The 16,184-nt window shown below is 47.1% G+C and overlaps 1 protein-coding gene across 3 annotated transcripts in view; it reads right to left on the reverse strand.

The window, feature by feature from the left end:
* The window catches only part of KIRREL3 (kirre like nephrin family adhesion molecule 3), a 576,106-nt gene that overhangs the window by 386,240 nt on the left and 173,682 nt on the right, over nucleotides 1-16,184 (reverse strand). The gene's annotated exons all lie outside the window — the stretch shown is intronic.

The raw sequence follows: 16,184 nt of genomic DNA on the forward strand, positions 1-16,184 counted from the left end.
ACTGTCATCTCTAAGTTGCCATCCATTAATTAATGAATAAATGATACAATACTTGCTCACCCAATCATCTTGACATCTGGAGAACATTTATTTTTGGAGTGATTGCTAAACTCCATACTACAAAGTATGTAATAGTCATTAAATATTTATTCAGTATGTAAGTGAAAGAAAGTCGAAGGAAGAGAGAGGGAGGGAGGGAAGAAAGCAAGGAAGAAAAACCGGGAAAGAAAGGTGGAAGGAAGGGAGGGAGGGAGGAAACGAGGGAGGAAGGAAGGAGGGAGGGAGGAAAGAGGGAGGAAGGAAGGGAGGGAGGAAACGAGGGAGGAAGGAAGGGAGGGAGGAAACGAGAGAGGAAGGGAGGAGGGAAAAAGGAAGGAAGGAAAGGAGGGAGGGAGGGACGAAGGGAGAGAGGGAGGAAAGGAAGGGAAGGAGGAAATATTGTTATCTCTGAGTTTCTCGGCTCAGCTTCTCCTTCTAAGCCCCTGCCCCACTTCCAGGAGACCAGAGGCTCGAACCCAGCCCTCTCAGCAGTGGTGAGTTGAGTGGTCTGGGGTCTTAGCACCACCTGCTCCTTCCCTGTCTCCTTCACATGCCTGAGTCCCCAACTCCTCCCTTCTACTATTTCAACACATTTTAAAAATCCACACCCAACGTGTCACATGCCAAATGAAATGACTGAACAGCCACCAGCCTAGCCATTATACAAACATCCAGACCTCAAATCTCCCAGTTTGAGTTCAAACTTCCAAAAGACAAAAAGAGAGGCTGGGGAATGAGTAAGAGGAAAACTGAGCTAAGATCATCAGGGAAAGCTATTGTCTTGATTCTTCAGCCTTGATGAGCCTCATGGAGGTAATAAAAACATGAATAATATTCTCCCTCATGTACTCACAACAACAATCTGAGTACTAATGGTGATGGTAATAAAAAAAGAATGTATTGCCTTCAAACACAATCCCTAGACTAGCATTGCCCCTGAGTAGCCCTGGGGTCTTGGGCGAGGAGTTACTTCTTCCTGCAGATCTCCGGGGTATACACAAGGGGGTTGATAAGAGAATAAGCCCTTTACAGTCCTAAGATTCTGTAATTCCATGACTGGGAGTAATAGTTGTACTAATTAGAGGGGTCTTTTATTCAACCAGAGATGGAGCTCTGGGTAGCAGACACTTTTCTTGGGCTGGGGAGTGTCTTTCCCTGAGTTGAATCCCTCGTTCTAGGGTGTGTATAATACATGATCTCCCTCATGCCTTAGACTCCTAATCTGTAAGTTAGGGATAATAACAGCATCATTAGGTGAGGATCAGACATTAACGGCATTTTCTGCAGAGGGGGTGTCCCTGAGATGAGAGGGTCCCGACCTTTTCCCGAACGTGGCCTGCCTGTGAGCAGGAGGTAGGGAGGGTGGAAGGATGGACTGCCCACCCCCTGCCCCTGCCAGAGTTGTAGTTCTGACCACATTGACTGCCATGGATAAAACCTTACACTCTCATTTAATGAAGGAACTTCTCACGCGGAGATATCAGAGGGCAGCTTGGGAACCTGGCCAAGTGCTCAGGTGAATGCTGGTTGCATTTCCTTGCAGTGAGCAGAAAAGACACGAAGGGAAAGGACGGTTCTGGAAAATGAGGCTGCCCAGCCCTGCCACCCTGTGCTCTGCAGCATACAGATATTCTAACTGGCAGCCCGCGCTCACACAGACCTGTAGCCTCCGGGTTTTGAGACCTTCTCTTTAGTGGCAGGTCTTAACATTCAAATGCATATGGAACTATGAAAAAATTGTACATGGGTTTCGATGAAAAAGTTGCAATGGTCACCTCGTCCCCCGTCGCGGTGATCCATGCACAGCACAATTGGGAGCAAAGGCGCCCCCCCTTCAACATCACATGAAGCCATATATGAGCAGCCGGTGACACTGCAGTTTCCCAACTACGTGTCTTGAAACTTGTTGCTTCTTCTGCCTGAGTTGTCCTTTCCTCTCACCCATCACCTGGATTTTGCAAAATGGTCTTCTAAGCCATTTCCAGAAGGCTTTGGGATTGTTCCACGTGCCTATTCGGAGATGTGGGTAGGGGCCCTATAATGGGGTCCCACGGTTCTTTATTGGGACAGATCTGGCTACCATTTATTTCGGGCTTACTAAGTGTCAGCCACTCTGTTAGCTGTTCATGTACAGTGTCTCCAGTAACGCCCATCACAGCTCTCTGAGGAAGACGATGGAAGGAAACTCAAGTTACCCATGTAACCTGCCTGTGTGTCCGTCAGAATCGGAATTAGCTTAGTGTTATTGATGAGGGAACAGAAGGCAAGCTGAGGACAAAGCAGAAACTGACGCCCTGCAAACTCCCCCCCAATGGGATGTATGTGACATCCCTCAGGCACCCCTGGCTGCCCTAAAGGACAAAGAAATAGTTAACCTATAGAGACCACAATCCTGCAAGTCTTGAGTCTCCCTCAGTTTACAAATGTCTTAGCAGTTCACAAGAACAAAGCATTTCTATCAGTAACCTAGCTTCCGGAAAGGAATGTAGATACAATTAAATGTCCTTATAATCTGCAGGCTCCAGGAAGTTCCCAACCATCTTAATTGTTCACGCCTTGCTAGAGGGAAAAACAACCTTAACTTGAAAATGGCAAGGCCTCCGGTATCTTGTGAATCTTCTTTAACATATGAAAGTATTTCCTCAACCTCCCTTTTTCCTCACTTCCCCCAACCCCATAGTATATAACAGCCACCCCTCACCACCCGGNTATCTTGTGAATCTTCTTTAACATATGAAAGTATTTCCTCAACCTCCCTTTTTCCTCACCTCCCCCAACCCCATAGTATATAACAGCCACCCCTCACCACCCCGGTGCAGCAGCTCTTTCTGCCCATGGGTCCTGTCCCTGTGCTTTAATAAACCACCAATTTTGCACCAAAGATGCCTCAAGAATTCTTTCTTGGTCGTCGGCTCCGGACTCCACCCCACTGAACATCATGTATATTCCACGACCTCATCATTATCACTGCCTGCTGGCCAGTCTCTCCCTTTAGAGCTTGAGGGCATGGGGCGTGTGTGTGTGTGTGTGTGTGTGTGTGTTTCTCAGTGCCTTGCAAGACGCGTGCCCCTCACGTGCCCCTCGTCAGCACCCAGCACAGATGCAGTGAATAGTGGTCCTGACTTGCGGAACAGAAGGAAGAGGAGCAAGGAGGGTTCCCCGCCCACGGTGGGGGCCTGCACTCCATTCCAGCGGCAGGGACGCAGGTCCTGCCCTGGGGGTGAGGGACGAGAGCCTGCGGTGCTCGTTTCTGAACCTGGGAAGGTAAAGGAAGGAAATGGAGGAAGCACTGGCAAAGGAGATGATGTGTTTAAAAATTAAATGTCCTAAATTCTTTTCCATGATCTGCTTTTGGCAAGCTGTGATCAAAAGCAGCTTGCGTGGGGTGACTCTGGCAACTTCTCCTTGCCCCAGGCTGACTGGCCACCCTCTCATGCTGTGGGGAAGCCTCTGTCAGGCTGTAACCGAGTTATTAAAGTCTTAAAATAAAGGCGGTTTTTCATGGGGTTTGTGTTGTTGTTGTTGTTTTTCTAGTGACCTCCTGAGGCAGCCGACTCCCCAGGTTCACTGCAGCGCAACTCAAGGAGGTATTTCGCGTCCTTAGCGTTATAAATCAATTTTAATTGTAACAACAGAAACATGAGCAGCAAACTTGAGCCAAACTGGCTGGGGGCCTTTTCTGCACTCTCTAACTAGCTCAAATTAAATGCTGAATTGTATTTTTGGGGTCTGAGTTTTGTCATGCAAACGAAGAAAAACAACTTGCTTTCCAATTTCCCCATGCAAATATGGAGTGAATTGTTGAGACAGAGAATATATTTTGCCATCTCAGTGGTTCTAGAGAAGATAAGGGGCTCTTGCAAAAAGCTGCGCAATTTGTCAGCTTGCAGCTTATTAAATACTGAAAACAAATGTTTATATAGCATTAGAGGGACACTGTCAAGGTCGGGAGGTTCCAAAATGGACCAATTCTGCTTTTTTCATAACTGTTTGCAAAGTCTCTTGTTCTTTTTCCCCCTCAAAACAAATGCAACCATTCTGTTTTCAGCTGCCTTAGGAAAAAAAAAAAAAACAGGCAAGGAGCCAGCCCTTGTGTACAGGCCTCTAATAATAAATCCAAATGCATGGCTAGCTGCTCAGCAGTCCCGAGTAACACTACAATAACAGTTTCACAACACGGAGCCCTTGGCTTCAGCAGAACCTTCATTAAGGGGCCGCGGAGAAGAGGATCACCCAGTCTTGAAAACGAGCCCTGACTCGTATGCCCTAGGAGAAATTGAAATTAAGCAAGAAGTGGGAAGGGAAAAGGCAATATTCTCTGTGCTCAAGAAGGGGCCACTAGAAAGCCATCAGCCCAGTTATCAGGTGGGACCCTAATTCAATCCTGTAGCCATTTATTTAGGCGTGTATGAAGTGCACTGTATGTTGGGTGACACAGAAGACAGCCAGTAAGGCCCTGACCATGCCCCCAAAGGATTTTATAATCCAGATGGGGGAGAGAGACACATGACTTCCTACTGTGCCCAGTGGAAGAACCAAGATTCTAAGCACTATGCAGTTACAAAAAAAGGGGTGGGGGGGAGGAAGCAGGAGTAGAAAATTCAATTGTTCCATTCCTTGTCTTTAGAATGACAATCTATTGGCAGCCCTATTTGAGAGATTCGCTTGCTAATTAATTAACTCAATAGCACTTGGATAACTGAAAAGGCTAGAAGCTTCACAGTGTCCTCAGCAGCCTGGAGGTCAAGGACAAAGTACCTCAGGTCCTGCTCCCCTACAAGGGCTTGCCTTCATGCCTACTTGCTTCTAAGGAATAGCTGTGTCCTCCCCAACATCTAAGTGACCAGCCAAGGCAGAAGAGAGAGGGGGAAAAAAAACCCCAAATCATCCCTGAAACCACCTCCCATCTCATTGTGTATCCCCCACCCCTCTCTTCCCCACCCAACCTCAGAATCCTTTCTCACATCCACTTAACTTGAGATGGTCTCAATTTTGGCAAAGAAGTTTCTCCTGGGGGCTTTGGGGGCTTTGGTGTCAAAAAGTTCTCTTTCTGTGATGACATGTCAGTCACCTCAGCTTGCTTCATGGCTAGAAATAGATTTCTGTCATTCTTAATAATGGCCCCATTGGGTTTGGGAAGGGCAGCATGTTGAGTCACTGATCATACAGGGCACTGAGTGGCAAAGTGAAGGATGATGGGGAGAGGGAGAGCTGTCAGCCCCGGGCTCACACTGGACTAAAAGCATGTAATTCACAACTTCTGATGGCTTGGAAAGTTATCATTTGAAAGTTGTTGCTCTGGAGTGCCTTGACAGTCTAACAATACAAAATAAATCTTCTATTCACGCCTCTCCAGCAAGCAAGGATTCCAGGTATATGCAGCAACAGCGGAAAACAGCGATAAGTTCCTTGTTATGTTGTCGAAAACTCACAGCCGCACCACACTGCCCTGATTACCACATATTAGCTTTCTGCACACACGTGAGGACTTTCTGGGAGGCCTTCTTTCTGGACAGCACTTAAAAAAATAGGTTGTGTAAACCCCCAGGTCCCGTAGGGTCCCTTCAGAATCTCTGGTTTTCACAAGTTTCCAAGCTGTAACGGGCTTTCTCTCGTTAGGTTAAGTTGCTTGCAAATATCCCATAAATGGGAGTGGGGAACCACAAGGAAAAACCATAAGCCCTGGGATCGTCTCTGTGCCCAGCCCTACACCTGGGCATCGCTAGCATTTTGGAGGCTGGTTGAAGCCAGAGAAGCATTAATGCNTACTGAAAACAAATGTTTATATAGCATTAGAGGGACACTGTCAAGGTCGGGAGGTTCCAAAATGGACCAATTCTGCTTTTTTCATAACTGTTTGCAAAGTCTCTTGTTCTTTTTCCCCCTCAAAACAAATGCAACTACTCTGTTTTCAGCTGCCTTAGGGAAAAAAAAAAAAAAAACAGGCAAGGAGCCAGCCCTTGTGTACAGGCCTCTAATAATAAACCCAAATGCATGGCTAGCTGCTCAGCAGTCCCGAGTAACACTACAATGACAGTTTCACAACACGGAGCCCTTGGCTTCAGCAGAACCTTCATTAAGGGGCCGCGGAGAAGAGGATCACCCAGTCTTGAAAACGAGCCCTGACTCGTATGCCCTAGGAGAAATCGAAATTAAGCAAGAAGTGGAAGGGAAAAGGCAATATTCTCTGTGCTCAAGAAGGGGCCACTAGAAAGCCATCAGCCCAGTTATCAGGTGGGACCCTAATTCAATCCTGTAGCCATTTATTTAGGCGTGTATGAAGTGCACTGTATGTTGGGTGACACAGAAGACAGCCAGTAAGGCCCTGACCATGCCCCCAAAGGATTTTATAATCCAGATGGGGGAGAGAGACACATGACTTCCTACTGTGCCCAGTGGAAGAACCAAGATTCTAAGCACTATGCAGTTACAAAAAAAGGGGTGGGGGGGAGGAAGCAGGAGTAGAAAATTCAATTGTTCCATTCCTTGTCTTTAGAATGACAATCTATTGGCAGCCCTATTTGAGAGATTCGCTTGCTAATTAATTAACTCAATAGCACTTGGATAACTGAAAAGGCTAGAAGCTTCACAGTGTCCTCAGCAGCCTGGAGGTCAAGGACAAAGTACCTCAGGTCCTGCTCCCCTACAAGGGCTTGCCTTCATGCCTACTTGCTTCTAAGGAATAGCTGTGTCCTCCCCAACATCTAAGTGACCAGCCAAGGCAGAAGAGAGAGGGGGAAAAAAAACCCCAAATCATCCCTGAAACCACCTCCCATCTCATTGTGTATCCCCCACCCCTCTCTTCCCCACCCAACCTCAGAATCCTTTCTCACATCCACTTAACTTGAGATGGTCTCAATTTTGGCAAAGAAGTTTCTCCTGGGGGCTTTGGGGGCTTTGGTGTCAAAAAGTTCTCTTTCTGTGATGACATGTCAGTCACCTCAGCTTGCTTCATGGCTAGAAATAGATTTCTGTCATTCTTAATAATGGCCCCATTGGGTTTGGGAAGGGCAGCATGTTGAGTCACTGATCATACAGGGCACTGAGTGGCAAAGTGAAGGATGATGGGGAGAGGGAGAGCTGTCAGCCCCGGGCTCACACTGGACTAAAAGCATGTAATTCACAACTTCTGATGGCTTGGAAAGTTATCATTTGAAAGTTGTTGCTCTGGAGTGCCTTGACAGTCTAACAATACAAAATAAATCTTCTATTCACGCCTCTCCAGCAAGCAAGGATTCCAGGTATATGCAGCAACAGCGGAAAACAGCGATAAGTTCCTTGTTATGTTGTCGAAAACTCACAGCTGCACCACACTGCCCTGATTACCACATATTAGCTTTCTGCACACACGTGAGGACTTTCTGGGAGGCCTTCTTTCTGGACAGCACTTAAAAAAATAGGTTGTGTAAACCCCCAGGTCCCGTAGGGTCCCTTCAGAATCTCTGGTTTTCACAAGTTTCCAAGCTGTAACGGGCTTTCTCTCGTTAGGTTAAGTTGCTTGCAAATATCCCATAAATGGGAGTGGGGAACCACAAGGAAAAACCATAAGCCCTGGGATCGTCTCTGTGCCCAGCCCTACACCTGGGCATCGCTAGCATTTTGGAGGCTGGTTGAAGCCAGAGAAGCATTAATGCGGAGGAGGGGAAATTGGCTCCCAAGGAAAGACTCAGGAATGGCTCATAAAATGGACATCTGTTTGGAGGAGTAACTGAAGAGATGAAGACCTCATGGGCTACTGGGTCTGAAGCACCAAATTAATCAGGAAAGCTGAGCAAGAGAGAGCAGTTTCCACCTTTTGTTGCCGTCCTGGCTGCAAACCTGCGAGTGGGATCGCTGTTCTGGAGGTTGTCTTAAAACCCCCCAAGCCCTGGGCTCTATCCCCGACAGCTGCGGGTGTCTGTGAGCACGTCGGAGCCTGTGCGGAAAGGAGGGTGTACACTAATGAGCCATGCAGTCCTTTGGACAAACCCCATCTGCTCCATTCTATTGGCCACCTCGGCTCTCCGCCTGCTCAGGCTACACCCCTGGGCATGGAACCGGTCCCTGCCGAGGGTCCAATGGGAATGTTTAAATCGCCAATTCTAGACTCCTGCTANCTTGCTAATTAATTAACTCAATAGCACTTGGATAACTGAAAAGGCTAGAAGCTTCACAGTGTCCTCAGCAGCCTGGAGGTCAAGGACAAAGTACCTCAGGTCCTGCTCCCCTACAAGGGCTTGCCTTCATGCCTACTTGCTTCTAAGGAATAGCTGTGTCCTCCCCAACATCTAAGTGACCAGCCAAGGCAGAAGAGAGAGGGGGAAAAAAAACCCCAAATCATCCCTGAAACCACCTCCCATCTCATTGTGTATCCCCCACCCCTCTCTTCCCCACCCAACCTCAGAATCCTTTCTCACATCCACTTAACTTGAGATGGTCTCAATTTTGGCAAAGAAGTTTCTCCTGGGGGCTTTGGGGGCTTTGGTGTCAAAAAGTTCTCTTTCTGTGATGACATGTCAGTCACCTCAGCTTGCTTCATGGCTAGAAATAGATTTCTGTCATTCTTAATAATGGCCCCATTGGGTTTGGGAAGGGCAGCATGTTGAGTCACTGATCATACAGGGCACTGAGTGGCAAAGTGAAGGATGATGGGGAGAGGGAGAGCTGTCAGCCCCGGGCTCACACTGGACTAAAAGCATGTAATTCACAACTTCTGATGGCTTGGAAAGTTATCATTTGAAAGTTGTTGCTCTGGAGTGCCTTGACAGTCTAACAATACAAAATAAATCTTCTATTCACGCCTCTCCAGCAAGCAAGGATTCCAGGTATATGCAGCAACAGCGGAAAACAGCGATAAGTTCCTTGTTATGTTGTCGAAAACTCACAGCCGCACCACACTGCCCTGATTACCACATATTAGCTTTCTGCACACACGTGAGGACTTTCTGGGAGGCCTTCTTTCTGGACAGCACTTAAAAAAATAGGTTGTGTAAACCCCCAGGTCCCGTAGGGTCCCTTCAGAATCTCTGGTTTTCACAAGTTTCCAAGCTGTAACGGGCTTTCTCTCGTTAGGTTAAGTTGCTTGCAAATATCCCATAAATGGGAGTGGGGAACCACAAGGAAAAACCATAAGCCCTGGGATCGTCTCTGTGCCCAGCCCTACACCTGGGCATCGCTAGCATTTTGGAGGCTGGTTGAAGCCAGAGAAGCATTAATGCGGAGGAGGGGAAATTGGCTCCCAAGGAAAGACTCAGGAATGGCTCATAAAATGGACATCTGTTTGGAGGAGTAACTGAAGAGATGAAGACCTCATGGGCTACTGGGTCTGAAACACCAAATTAATCAGGAAAGCTGAGCAAGAGAGAGCAGTTTCCACCTTTTGTTGCCGTCCTGGCTGCAAACCTGCGAGTGGGATCGCTGTTCTGGAGGTTGTCTTAAAACCCCCCAAGCCCTGGGCTCTATCCCCGACAGCTGCGGGTGTCTGTGAGCACGTCGGAGCCTGTGCGGAAAGGAGGGTGTACACTAATGAGCCATGCAGTCCTTTGGACAAACCCCATCTGCTCCATTCTATTGGCCACCTCGGCTCTCCGCCTGCTCAGGCTACACCCCTGGGCATGGAACCGGTCCCTGCCGAGGGTCCAATGGGAATGTTTAAATCGCCAATTCTAGACTCCTGCTATGGTCAGGCTCTGAGAAGCCAGCAAGGAATCCATGCCTTGAGACCACCAGGGCCCACTGGCACCATCACCTCTTTTGTCCTGCTCCTCTCAAGACGGAGCTCCCTAACCCCCTCCCTGCTCCCCTCCCTTCCATCATCCCTCTTCTCCAGGGAGAACTTGGATCCAGAAAACCGATGACTTTGTTATGGAGTCATGTGGTCCTTGTCTGGACTTCCCTGAGGGTGTTGCTGGCTTGTAAGCTCTAAAAGGGTAAGGGGATTGTGTCTGGATTGCTGACTGCCATGCCCCTAGAACCTTGCGAAGTGCCTGGTACATAGAGAATTCTCAATAAATAGTTGTTTGACTAAATGCATGGGAGGATGGAAAATGAATGAATAAGTGAATAAGAACCAGTGTGCATTGGACAGGAATGGGGCCAGCTACAGCTAAGCTTTCTTTTATAACTACTCAGCGTTAGCAATGAACTTCTTTAGGCCTAAAAGAACTCAGATCAAGCTGTCAAAACATTAATTAAAAGTCATCAGACTATTTCTGAATCCAGTCCTCCCACTAGCCCAATGTTGATACTGACACGCTACAGACCGTCTATTGTCACTGGTAAACATGAGGTTAAGGCACTTGCAGGACTGGAGATTTTCAACCTCCATTTACAGGTGAACCATTTATCCTGATGACCAGATATAATACATTCTACCTATTAAGCACATGGTTTGTCATTTTCTAGCACTTAACCTAATTTTTTCTATTGCAATCATAACAAAAGACTGAAGACCTTGGCTGTCCCGCTTTCGGACCTTTCAGGCATTGATGATACAGCTGTGTATCTAGTAGGCTCTCACTAATATTGTTTTGAAGGTGCAGCTGATATGGATAGTGGCAACAAGTCGGGGGATGACGCGTGCCCCTAGCTAACTATTTTTGGGTGTTGTCAGCAGGACTCCTTCTGGAACTTCTTCGAGCTTTATGACAGTGTCTCTTGATGGACTCCATGATGAATATTGCCCAGCAAAGGGAAAGGTCATTACGAGTGGGACGTGTCCTACCCGCTATAAAGGTAAGCACATCTGCACGAGCCCATTCTGCATCTCTAGTACTCAGCACAGTATCCGGCGCACGGGAGATGTTGCACAAACGCTAGCAACTATTTGATGACTAGATTCTAACTTGTCAGATCTCAGGTTGAGCAGTCACAGTTAGTAATCAGTCTCTCTTAGTTTGCTCTCACTTTGGACCTCGGTGCTAGATGTTCAGGTCCTTCTTGTTGAAATGAGTTTCGCTGAGACCTCGGCTCAAGCAATCAGTCAATGCACTTCAGTCAACCTGTGCTCTAATCCACGTTCTGGGCGGGGCACTGCCTCTCTGGTCCTGTGTGAACAATCGCCATTCACCTGCCTGAGAACATGGGGTGTCCTGGAGGAAGAGGGCTATGGGGGCCTGCTCAGCTCTGCTCTGACAGGAAGCTGGGCTCCCTCTGGAGCTCATGGCAATAAGGAGCAGATCGAGGCAAGAATGCCTGCTCTCCATTTCATTCGCCACAGCTCACTATATGTGTCATGTCCTGTTTTCCCCAGTTTGGCCACATAAACTGACTTCCATCACTGAAATAGGACTTGCCTCTCCTTGTAATAACTGCAAGACTTTAGGGAGGTGGTGGAAATTTAGATGAAATGATTCAGCAATGCATTCGAGCTGAAAATAACTTGATTCAAGGACTATGCCTTCAGATACCCAGATTCAGGGAGATGAAGGCATTTTTAGACTTACTTCCCTTTGTGACTGGAGTATTAACAAGGCTTTGGGATTCACTTCAAAATCATTAAAAACAAGTTCATTAGTCCAAAGCACCTCTCACCACCTGCTCATAAAGCAAATAAATTGGTGGGACCTCTGATCCTGTTGCTGGCAGCTCCTCGGGTTGCTCCTCATTTATCCCCTTATCAGACATCCACACTGCCAAGATGATATTTTTGGTTAAAAAGTTTTAAATATTCTGGACCAAAATATTACCTAGGGGTTTTGCCCACTTGACTTCCACTGCAGTGTGTGGGACTTCTGCCCGAAAATGACTGAAGAACGAATTCCCTAGCTCTTTCAGAGCTTAGGATCTTTATAACCATCTTGACTACCATTAACCTTTTTGCTGTTAGGACCCATAAGTACAGATAATTGATACCGAGGTTTAGATAGATGATGAACTTCAAGCAAAGAGGTGTCAATCATGAGTGAGTGAACAGGGTCCTTAACTCAGAGCTTAATAATCGGAATCTACAAAGTACTCAAACAAAAGCAAAGCCCAAACAAAAGAAAAGAGTGGATTCTTTGGGGTTACTTTCTGCAACTGTACCCTAAATCCAGGGAACTAATCAGTGACACAGAGGCACCTAAACCCGTTGACCCATTCCTTTGGCTCCAAAGCCTTATGAAAAGGAAGTCTACTCTCACAGTGTTGGCTTACTTGAAATAGACAACGCAAGTCTCTGGACAATTTCATCATTCTCTAGGACCATAAGGAGCAAGGAGCCCTTATGAGTTCATTTCCATAGGAACCCTTAGCACACTATAGCACCCGACCGAGTCCAGTCTGGGTGCATCAAGTTTCCAGCTCGGCCCCGAGAGGACTTGGGTGTACTCTAGATTCCCATGGAAGGGACAAGGCTACGGAACAAGGCAGACCCTGCTTCTGTTGTTGGCTCTCACTCCCATAACTGTGTGCCCTCAGGCACGTTACTAACTTCTCTGAATCCCCAGTCTGCTTCTCTGTAACATGGGGAAGGATCGTGCCTATTTTTGTAAAGACATCAAGGAAATAAAGAAGACAATTTCTGAAATCACACAATACCTGACACATAAGAAGTATTCAATAAACGTGAGCTATTATTTTCATTATAAGATGTATTTCTTGTTCTACTTTCCCTTTGATACAGCTCTTATCAACTCTCAATAAACAAAAGCCACAGGATAGCAGAGTTTTTAACTGGCTTATGTAAAGTTTTTACAAAACCCAAAGCTGAGCTCAACCACCAAAGAAAAGGGAGAATTAGTGTGTGTTTTGAATATTAATGAATAAGTGACCTCCTTCCTTATTATGTCTCTGTATTCAAAATGCCACAGCGAGTTCTAGTGATAATTACTGAATTTTCAACATTTACAGAAAAACAGCACATACAGTATGGAGATAATTGCCCCATTGGATTCTTAAGAAAGAGTCAGTTTTCTATAAATATAGACTTTGGTAATTATCACTAGTGCTCTGTGTTAAAATGAGAAAGTAGGTAAATAACAAGTAAGAATAGTATTTATTCATTATCATTCAAATGCATGTCAGCTCAATTATCCTCAAACTGCACAGACAATAGGCAAATTGTTTTTCTCCTCTTGGGGGAGACTTCTTTTTGAGTTTACAGTTTCCTGAGGTTGAGTGAGGAATCCATTGGTTGACAAGCCAATGGTATTATAATGGCTGCTCTCTTTAGGGGTGGGGTGGTGGCAGGTTTTCTCTCTCTGTGCTCTGGGTTCTTTGCCTTAGTTCTGAATTAATTGTGTCAGAACTCCTTAGAATTGTAAAATTAGAGACCCACTATGGAAAAAGAAAGTGCCGGCTACGGTTTTATTTATAATTCCCAATGCTGAATGGTAAGGTCAGACCCAGGTACAAATCTCCAAACGAGGGATCTGTCAAGTGCTCACGCACAAAGTTTCAGGGACGCTCATCAATCTTCTCCTTTTCACCCTCACCCCGCAAGCTGGGAGGTCAGCAGCTACACGAAAGCAAAATCTAAGGCCCTTCTTTGCTCCAAGTCTTGCTCTCCATGTTGCGATAGACTGAAGCCACTCTGGGAGCCGTGGGAGGCTCACCACAATCAATAATTGTCCAGGAAACAAACTCAGAGAAGAGAAATAACTGATGTATTGAAAAGGCACCTGGAAATGGCACGAGCGTGACATTCCTTCTAATCATAGGCTGAGCACCTAAGAGGAGCAGCTGAGCAGAGCCTCGTTAAACAAATGCAAATATACTGGACGCAATCAAAGTAGTTACAGGGAACATGGTACTTGATGAAAGGGGGAACCTGCTGCATTAAAAACAGGGTGAAGGTAGGAGCCTGTAGCCGTGGGAGTGCAGGGGAAAAGGACCAAACAGGACAAAGCCAACTCCGTTCAAATTAACAAGAGAGAGAAAAATAATAAATGGCTGGACCATAGATACATATCCAAAGAGCCAAGTGTATAAACCGGCCCAACTGAGACCAGAGGAGGTAGAGGAAATCAACAACTCGCACCACGTTTCAGATGTTTGCTTCTGCATCTGGCAATTTGAAAAGGTAGGAAATGAGGATTTGCCCAAGTCACAACAGGTTTCCAAGGGGGGAGGATGTGGCAGGCTGAGGGTGGTGGTAGTGGTGGAGCCAGTGAGCAAAAGATGACGGCGCCTTAGATGACATTGCTGGCCGAGGACTACAGGTGACCAATCCTGGTCTCCAGAGGGGGTACCATGGGGTAGCCATGTTGCTTGCTGGTTCACTCACGGGAAGGGCCAGAGGGAGGGATGGGTCAACTCTGCCCACTCCTCTGACCGATCAGGCAACCACATCGCCACGTCGTCCTACTGATGGGAACCACCCCCCCCCAACCAGGAGGAGATGCCTTGCTTTTTCATGCCTTCTAGTCCAAGAGACAACAAAATGACACTCATGAAATGACATGTCAAATGTCAGGTCTCAAAGGGATCAGAAAGCTACATGGAGCTCTGGATTCGGAGCTCCCCGAACTTGTTCATGTCCTGACATCCACAGAAAATAATGCCATTATGGTTCATGGAGTAGCTGGTGATGGACTCATACCTGGACTTAACTCTCTGGGGGCGCTGGCTGCCCCAGCTCTGCCCTGATCTGAGGGCTGAGGGGATCACTATGTTGACCTACTGGTCACCCACAGGGGAGAAGCTCTGACTTGTTCACAAGCAACAATCCAAGGCTGCAGGCTCCGGATCTCGGGGCCCCTCCTGCTTACCTTCAGGATGGTTCCCTTCACAAGAGCCTTTGGTGAGCCAGTCAGCTTTCTAATCACTGGCTGCAACAGGAGGAGGGCCTTGAAAGACCTCAAGCTGATTAAGGCACTGTGCTCTCCAGAAGTGTGGATCAATCTCGAGGAGACTATCAGGAAGCCTTCCAGATTATAGAGCCTCAGCAGGCACCTGGCACAGTGGCTCGCTCAGGGGGCAAGAGCATCTGCCTGAGATCAGCTTGTGAGGCGAGTCTCCATGCCAGGGCCGGACACACGGCACAGTCAGGAGGTGGGGGGCGGTGCAGGCAGTTAGGTGCCAGATGAAGTGTGTTCTTAGTTGGGGAGGTCATGGGGTGGCTCCAGGAGGAAGGAAAGGCACAGACCACAGGCCAGCTCTTTGCAGTTGCTTCTGAGTCATTAAAAAGGCCAACCATGACTTAGGAAGAGTGAGTAGTGAAGAAATAAGTGTTTTTATTTTTATTTATTTTATTTTATTTTTTAAAGATTTTATTTATTTATTTGACAGAGACAGCCAGCGAGAGAGGGAACACAAGCAGGGGGAGTGGGAGAGGAAGAAGCAGGCTCCTAGTGGAGGAGCCTGATGTGGGGCTCGGTCCCATAACGCTGGGATCACGCCCTGAGCCGAAGGCAGACGCTTAATGACTGCGCTACCCAGGCGCCCCAGAAAGGAAGTGTTTTTAGGGAGAGGCAGTATGGCAGAGTATGAGGACCTCCACCAGCTTCGGAGCAAGGCAGAGGACACTGGAAACCTGCCTCTGCCATTTACTAGCTGTGTGCCTTTGGGCCAGTTCCCTAACCTCTCTGAGTCTTGGTTTCCTCACCTAATTACGGTGACATCTGTCTGGCAGAATTGTTGCATTTATTACATAAAAGCATGTATACAAAACACCTGGAATAGCTATAGGGATCAATAAAATATTAACCACTCCACTTCACTATGTGTGTTGTTTAAAGTAGAAATTGGTGTGTGTGTGTGTTTCTTTAGACTTATCTGGAGGCTTAGGAATTACTACAGAGAAACAAGTCCTTGTTGACTGACAGTAACCTCCCCCTTCCCCTCCCCCTCTGCCTTGTATGGACTTCACAAAATCATTGCATTTGTTGATCCCAGGTCTGTCTCAACCTGGAGCCCAACCTTTGTTCTCTGGTTCCCAAATTCTGTCAGGATTTCACAGCCATTCAACTTCCTTTGATATGAGATATTTATGAGATGGTGAGTCCCCCGTGGCCGGGGAATATGTCCCTGCATCCTTACCCTGGCCTAGAGCCATGGTGAACTGTCAATACATTTTGTTGAACTGAACCTCCTTGGTGGGCCCAGGAAAATGGGCAGGAAGATGGCCCAGTTCCTGGTGAAGAGGTGTGAGCACCTTTAGGTCGCTGGACTCCCACCAGCCCGGTGCAAGAAGAGGAAGGATGGGGAGTGAGACACAGGGCCTCCAGCAGATCCCATCAACAGAT

This window comes from Ailuropoda melanoleuca, chromosome 8, assembly GCF_002007445.2.
Source record: "Ailuropoda melanoleuca isolate Jingjing chromosome 8, ASM200744v2, whole genome shotgun sequence".
Lineage (NCBI taxonomy): Eukaryota > Metazoa > Chordata > Mammalia > Carnivora > Ursidae > Ailuropoda > Ailuropoda melanoleuca.